At 46.5% G+C, this 7,776-nt stretch overlaps 1 pseudogene; it reads left to right on the top strand.

Annotated features, from left to right (window-relative positions):
• LOC115142231 (protein PTHB1-like) overlaps positions 1–6,027 on the top strand; it is a 159,976-nt pseudogene extending 153,949 nt beyond the window's left edge.
• Positions 6,028–7,776: the final 1,749 nt, after the last annotated feature.

Below are 7,776 nucleotides of genomic sequence, written 5' to 3'. Positions count from 1 at the left end.
CACACACACACACACACACACACACACACACAATAATATTGACATTTGTAGGCCCTGGTAGAAGATGAAGTTCTTACATAACCACATCTGACAATTACTGAGACTTTGTTACTTGAAAAAGGGCAGCTAAAGAGGAACACTTTTATTACACATTTGATACATGTTACGGCCAAATCCTAACTTGATACTCCAGAGAAAGATTTGACACATAGGTTTGAGTTGTGTGTGTACATTGAGTGTACAAAACATTAGGAACACCTTCCTAATATTGAGTTGCACGCCCTTTTGCCCTCAGAACAGCCTCAATTCATCAGGTGTCGAAAGCGTTCCACAGGTATGCTGGCCCATGTTGACTCCAATGCTTCCCACAGTTGTGTCAAGTTAGCTGGATGGCCTTTGGGTGGTGAACCATTCTTGATACACACAGGAAACTGTTGAGCGTGAAAAACTCAGCAGCGTTGCAGTTCTTGACACACTCAAACCGGTGCGCCTGCACCTACTACCATACCCCGTTCAATGGCACTTAAATATTTTGTCTTGCCCATTCACCCTCTGAATGGCACACACACAATCCACACATACAGAATACACACATACACAAGATCAAAATAGTTATAAAGTAATTATCAGACTCCTCTTTGAATTGGTATATTTCTCCAAAACACAGTTGTCCTGAGTCTGCACAGACCTGCCAGGACCTTGGATCATTGGAGACACTCATGTTTTTTAATCCCGTATCTCTCAACAGATTCAAGAAAATAGGCATGGCCTCTAAACCTTCCAGCTGCCTACTGGACCCTATTCCAGCTAAACTACTGAAAGAGCTATTTCCTGTGCTTGGCCCTCCTATGTTGAACATAATAAACGGTTCCCTCTCTTCCCGGATGTGTACCAGACTCACTAAAAGTGGCAGGAATAAAGCCTCTCCTGAAAAAGCCAAACCTTGTCCAAGAAGTGTTTTTTAACTGTCGGCCCATATATCGAATCTCCCATTCCTCTCAGAAATATTAGAAAAATCTTCTATACGAAACACACCAGTCTGGTTTTAGACCCCATCATAGTACTGAGACTGTGATCGTGGAGGTGATAAATGACCTTTTAATGGTGTCAGACCAAGACTCTGCATCTGTCCTTGTGTCCTAGACCTTAGTGCTGCTTTTGACACCTTTTGACACCATCAATCACCACATTCTTTTGGAGAGATTGTAAAACCAAATTTGGTCTACACGGACAAGTTCTTGCCTCATTTAAATATTGGGGCAGCAGGTAACCTAGTGGTTAGAGCATTGGGCTGGTAACCGAAAGTTTGCTAGATCAAATCCCCGAGCTGACAAGGTAAAAATCTGTCGTTCTGCCCCTAAACAAGGCAGTTAACCCACTGTTCATAGGCCGTCATTGTAAATAAGAATTTGTTCTTAACTGACTTGCCTAGTTAAATAAAAATTAATTAATTATCTTTATATCTGTGTATGGAAATATATCAGGTTTTTTCTGTGGATGGTTTGTCCTCTAACAAATCAATGGTACGTTTCGGTGTTCCTCAGGTTCCGTTTTAGGACCACTATATTGTTTTCACTATATATTTGACCTCTTGGTGATGTCATTTGGTAAAACAATTTTCAACTTTTACTGCTATGTGGACGGCAATTACATTTCAATTAAACATAGTCAAGCCCCAAAATTGCCTACCCTGGAAGCCTGTGTTTCAGACATAAGGAAGTGGATGGCGGCACATGTTTTACTTTAAATTCAATATATAGATTCTAGTTCCCAAGAAACAAAGAAATCTGCTGTTTGATCTGACAATTAATCTTGGTTGTTGTACAGTCATCTCAAATGAAACTGAAGACCTCAGCGTTACACTGGACCCTGATCTCTCTTTTGATGAACCTATCAGTAATATTTCAATGGCAGCTTTTTTCCCATTTTCGTAACATTGAAAAAATCTGAAATGTTTTGTCCCCCAAAAAATGTGCTAAAAAAAAACAAACTAAAAAAAATAAGAATCCGTGCTTTTGTCACTTCTAGATTAGATTACTGCAAAGCTCTACTCTCCGGCCACCCAGCAAAAGTACTAAATAAACTTCAGTTTGTGCTAATTACGTCTGATATAGTCTTGACTAGAACCAAAACATTTGATCATATTACTCCAGTGCTAGCATCTCTACACTGGCTTCCTTTTAAGGCTAGGGTTGATTTCAAGGTTTTACTGCTAACCTACAAAGCATTACATGGACCTGCTCCTACCTATCTCTCCGATTTGGTTCTGCCATACATGCCTACACGTACACTACTGTCACAGGACACAGGCCTCATTATTGTCCCTAGAATTTCTAAGCAAACAGCTGGAGGCAGGGCTTTCTCCTATAGAGCTCAATTTTTATGGAATGGTCTGCCTACCCATGTGAAAGATACATACTCGGTCTCGACCTTTAGGTCTACTGAAGACTCATCTCTTCAGTAGGTCCTATGATTGAGTGTAGTCTGGCCCAGGGGAACGGCAAGGCACTGGAGTGACAAACCTGTCCCTGTCTCTGCCTGGCCACTGCTCAGAGCCTAGTTCCTCTCTAGGTTCTTGCGTTTCTTGGGAGTTTTTCTAGCCACCGTGCGTCTACATCTGCATTGCTTGCTGTTGGGGTTTTTAGGCTGGGTTCCTGTATAAGCACTTTGTGACATCTGCTGATGTAAAAAGGGTTTTATAAATATATTTGATTTGTCACGGTCATCCTCCTCTTCATCTGAAGAGGAGAGGCGAGAAGGATCGGAGGACCAATATGCAGCGCCAGAACCCCCCAAAGGTGCGGACTCCGGCCGCAAAACCTTGACCTATAGGGGAGGGTCTGGGTGGGCGTCTGTCCACGGTGGCGGCTCTGGCGCGGGACGCGGACCCCACTTCACCATTGTCTTAGTCCGCTTTATCGTCCACCTCCGTGGCTTACTAACCATGGCCACCCTTCTCAATGACCTCACTGGACAGAGGGGCAGTTCTGGACAGCGGGGCAGAAGCTCTGGACAGAGGGGCAGAAGCTCTGGACAGAGGGGCAGAAGCTCTGGACAGAGGGGCAGAAGCTCTGGACAGAGGGGCAGAAGCTCTGGACAGAGGGGCTCTGGCGCCTCTGGGCTGAGGAGCTCCGGCAGCAGCGCCGGACAGGCGGGAGGCTCCGGCAGCAGCGCCCGGACAGGCGGGAGACTCCGGCAGCAGCGCCCGGACAGGCGGGAGACTCCGGCAGCAGCGCCCGGACAGGCGGGAGACTCCGGCAGCAGCGCCCGGACAGGCGGGAGACTCCGGCAGCAGCGCCCGGACAGGCGGGAGACTCCGGCAGCAGCGCCCGGACAGGCGGGAGACTCCGGCAGCAGCGCCGGACAGACAGGACCACCTGCGGGGAGGAGATAGAGAGACAGTCTGGTGCGTGGGGCTGCCACAGGAACCACCAGGCTGGGGAGACCTTCAGGAGGCTTGGTGTTAGGAGGAGGCACCTGAAGGACCGGGCTGTGGGGGAGCACTGGAGCTCTGGTGCGCAACCTTGGCACCACTTCCCCAGGCTGGACAACTACTCTAGCCCGGACCCTCCAGATTGCAGGCACAGGTTGAACCGGGCTGTGGGTAAGCACGGGAGATCTAGTGCTTACTACGCGCACCTCTCCTTAGGCTCCACTCCCACATTTGTCCGGCACGAGCGGAGCGCAGGCAGAGGCGCACTGCACCCTCCCAGCGCCCCGAGACACAGCACGCAGAGCCGGCGCAGGATACCCTGGACCAAAACTGCGTACCGGCGACCAGACCCGCTGAGCAGGCACCATACGCCCTGGCTCGATGCCCACACTCGCATGGCACTTTCGGGGCTGCCCTATAGCGCACCGGGCTATGGGCACGTACATGGCGACACCCGTGCGCTTAACCGCATAACACGGTGCCTGACCAGTAATGCGCTGCTTATAATAAGCACGAGAGTGAGCTCAGGTCTGCTACCTGGCTTAGTATCACACCTCGTCTGCCCCCAAAAAAAAACATTTTGGGGCTGCCTCTCGTACCTGTCGCGCTGCCGTGCTGCCTCCTCATATCGCCGCCGCTCAGCTGTCGCTGCCTCCAGCTCTGCTTTGGGGCGGCGATATTCCCCAGCCTGTGCCCAGGGTCCCTCACCGTTCAGTATCTCCTCCCATGTCCAGGAGTCCTGTGATACTGGCCTCTGTTGTTGATGCTGCTGCTGCTGTCGTCGCTGTCCTTTACCACGCCGCTCGGTCCTTGGTGGGTGGGTGATTCTGTCACGGTCGTCCTCTTCTTCATCTGAAGAGGAGAGGCGAGAAGGATCGGAGGACCAATATGCAGCGTGATATGTGTTCATGTTGAATGTTTAATTAAAGAAAGAACGGAACACTGAAACACTATACAAAAACAGTAAACAAAATAACAACCGTGAAGCTAATGTGAGCTGCGCTGAAACAAGCCATCAACATAGACAATCACCCACAAACAAACAGTGCAACCCAGGCTACCTAAGTATGATTCTCAATCAGAGACAACTAATGACACCTGCCTCTGATTGAGAACCACACTAGGCCGAAACATAGAAATACCCAAATCATAGAAAAACAAACATAGACTGCCCACCCAACTCACGCCCTGACCATACTAAATAAATACAAAACAAAGGAAATAAAGGTCAGAACGTGACATGATTTGATGTCTCAAGGCTTAATAATCCCATTCATCTAAACTGATTGAAGTGGATTTAACAAGTGACATAAATAATGGATCAAAGCTTTCACCTGGATTCATCTGGTCAGTCTGTTATGGAAAGAGCATAATATTCACTCTTTGTATATCTCATGATAGGATTCCGTCTCTGTGATTGGCTGTTGATCATGCTCTTCTTCCTGTAACTCAGGGGGCTGTGAGCCATTCGCGGAGGCTGTTGCGGACCTGGAGGAGCCGCCCCTGCAACAGGAGTCTGCCACCAAGTTCATCAAAAAGACAACCGTCTAAGAAAGTAGAGACCAAGACAGGTCAGTCAGGGGATGGACACAAACAAACTCAGACCCTGTGTGTGGAAATCTCATCCTTAGCTTGTGATTCACCCTCCTTTAGCTCGTACAGTACAGTATATGACTGGTTTCATGTCTGCTGGGGCTGTTCTTATGCTGTGTTGAGATCGTGCTGATGCTCTTCTCATATTAGGCTCACACTGAGCTCAAGCTCTGTTCGGTGTCTTTCTTTCTCTCTTCCATCTGGTTCTACTCTCCTCCCTCCCTCCATCCCTCCCTCCCTGATTGGATGTAATAGCTGGCGAATTGCAATTTTTCCGGTCATTATCAAAGTTGAGATTTTTTGGGGGGGCTCCAAGTAGTTTTTTAATCAAATGAGTTAAAGCTGTAGTTGGACTGACTGCTGTAACTGAGGAGGAAAAGGCACAGTGTTTTCCACCCTCAGAATGGGACGTTTTTTTCTGTTTGATTTCCAAACATAATTTGTCTTGTGTGTGTGTGTGTGTGTGTGTGTGTGTGTGTGTGTGTGTGTGCGTGCGTGCGTGCGTGCGTGCGTGCGTGCGTGCGTGCGTGCGTGCGTGTGTGTCTCAGATAAACAATCATCAGTCGTAGACAGACAGAAGGGAATTCCGTATTAAATTCCCATGTTGAGGAAATAGAGACTTAATTAAATAAATGAATGCAACAGACTGACAGCTCCTTCTGTAGCTGATGGATGTGAGAGGGATAGACTGCTACACACACGGCTCTTTCTCCACTTAGACACTCCTGGTTTGAATTGAGCACAAATCCATGTTTGTCTTTTCTAAGATGAAGTTGGATGGCTTTGAGGAGCACTAAACATGAGTGGTTAGAAGTGAGCAGATGTGTGTGTTATGTCGGCAGTCCGTGACCCTTTTTGTGTGGTTAATCCACCCAGGCGTCGCCGCTAATGAGCTGAGCCCCACTGAGGAGGTGTGGGAGACACAGACGGGCGACGCTTGGGGATCGTTAAGAACACACGCATACACACTACACACTCAGACCCACACTTCCTCTACATAAAGCCCACACACATACTCTGGGCACATGCATTTACATCCATACACTCGATCACACCCAGATACAATTGAACAACATACATTTTTTCAGACCTATAGATCAAATGGCCGTCACTTGCACACAAAAGGGATGCGGCGCAATTACAAATCCATTCCGCAAGCCAATTAAAAGAACCAGAACAAAAACACAGGAAAAACAAACAAACAAAATAAGTGTATTTCCCCTGTTAACCCTAATGGAGAGAATACCACACAGACCACCACTCAACACACTGAGGTAAGACTCTGTGTTACACCCTGATTCAGAGTTATATTGGGTAGGTAGGCCATGTGATGGCTTTTCATGTATATGACTTAAGCCTTCTGTATGCTTCGGTTCCGAACGAGTGTGCTTGCATACTCCCTTAAAAGACCTTCGCTTGAAAAAGGAGAAAAAGTGTTGTTGAGACCCAGTAGTCAATATACGCTTCCTCAAAAAAGTCTGAATTATTCTAAGAACTCAAGAAACCTGTCATTAATTTTGACATTTTTGTCGGAGATCTTAGTCGCGCAATTTTACATCTAACTAAGATGTTTGGTGCAGTCTTTCCCAAGTGAAAAAATGTGCATGAAAACAATGTCTTGTTGAATGACAACAAGCACATTGAAGAATCCCTACTGTTGACCAATCACTGACAAATTGGCGTACACTTCGGCTTGCCTCGAGAGAAAAAATGTGTGTGTACGAACAGCCGGAAAAAAAACATTTACGAATGCCAAAGACCAAAACATAACAAACTGTTCTGAACCGTTTCGGATGAGAAGCCATGCAGACGCCTTTTCAAAAGAGCAGTGAGATGGATTGTTCCCTTTCTAGAGTCATTTAGGGAGAGTGGCACACTGAAGTGAGTGATGGTCAGGCTCTATTGAGGATGCCTGTTGTGGCGCAACCAATCTGGCCTCTATGGGAATCAAATCAAACTTTATTTAGTGCATTTAAATTGGGAAACACTACATTAAAGCAATAAATGACAAAAGGGAAAGCGAACAGGAAGCCGTAAAGAGGATAAATAAGGACCGACTAAAATGGTGTCTGCTCATCTTACCTGACAGGGCAAGCTGTTCCATAACTGAGGGGCTTTAATAGGGAACGGCCCCCTGCCTTGGTTCTGCATCTAGGTACAAACAGACATGCTCCTTGGGAGCGAAGTGACATCAATGGGTTGTATGGAACAAGCATGTCTGTCAGATAACAGGGGGCAAGGCATGCAGTGCTTTAAAAGTTAAGATTTTAAAATCAGACCGATACTTTACAGGCAGCCAGTGTATTGCAGATACAACTTTGTGCCTTCTTGTGTTGGTTAAAATGAGAGCTGTAGTGTTCTGTACAAGTTGTACGCTTTTAATAGTAGAGTCTGAGCAGCAGGAAAGGAGGGCATTACAATAGTCTAATCTATTAGATGAAACAAATGCATGGACCAATATCTTGTCGTCTGGTTGAGAGATGAAGTGTCTAATCATGTAAATGTTATTGAGATGAAAGTATGCTGTTCTGGATATGCTTTTTATGTGGTTGTCAAGAGTTAGGCCGGGGTCAAAGGTAACATAAAGGTTTTTAACAACCATGTTTGGTGTGATGGGGCAACCATCAATGTTAACATTGAGGTCTGATACTTTATTTGATCGTTTCTTGTGGCCAATTAGCATAATTTCTGTCTTATCAGAGTTTAAATGCAAGAAGTTTGTTTTTCATCCAGTGTTTAACCTCTCTAGG

This window comes from Oncorhynchus nerka, linkage group LG14 (genome assembly GCF_034236695.1).
Source record: "Oncorhynchus nerka isolate Pitt River linkage group LG14, Oner_Uvic_2.0, whole genome shotgun sequence".
NCBI classification, from domain to species: domain Eukaryota; kingdom Metazoa; phylum Chordata; class Actinopteri; order Salmoniformes; family Salmonidae; genus Oncorhynchus; species Oncorhynchus nerka.
This window is presented reverse-complemented; position numbering and strand designations above follow the sequence as displayed.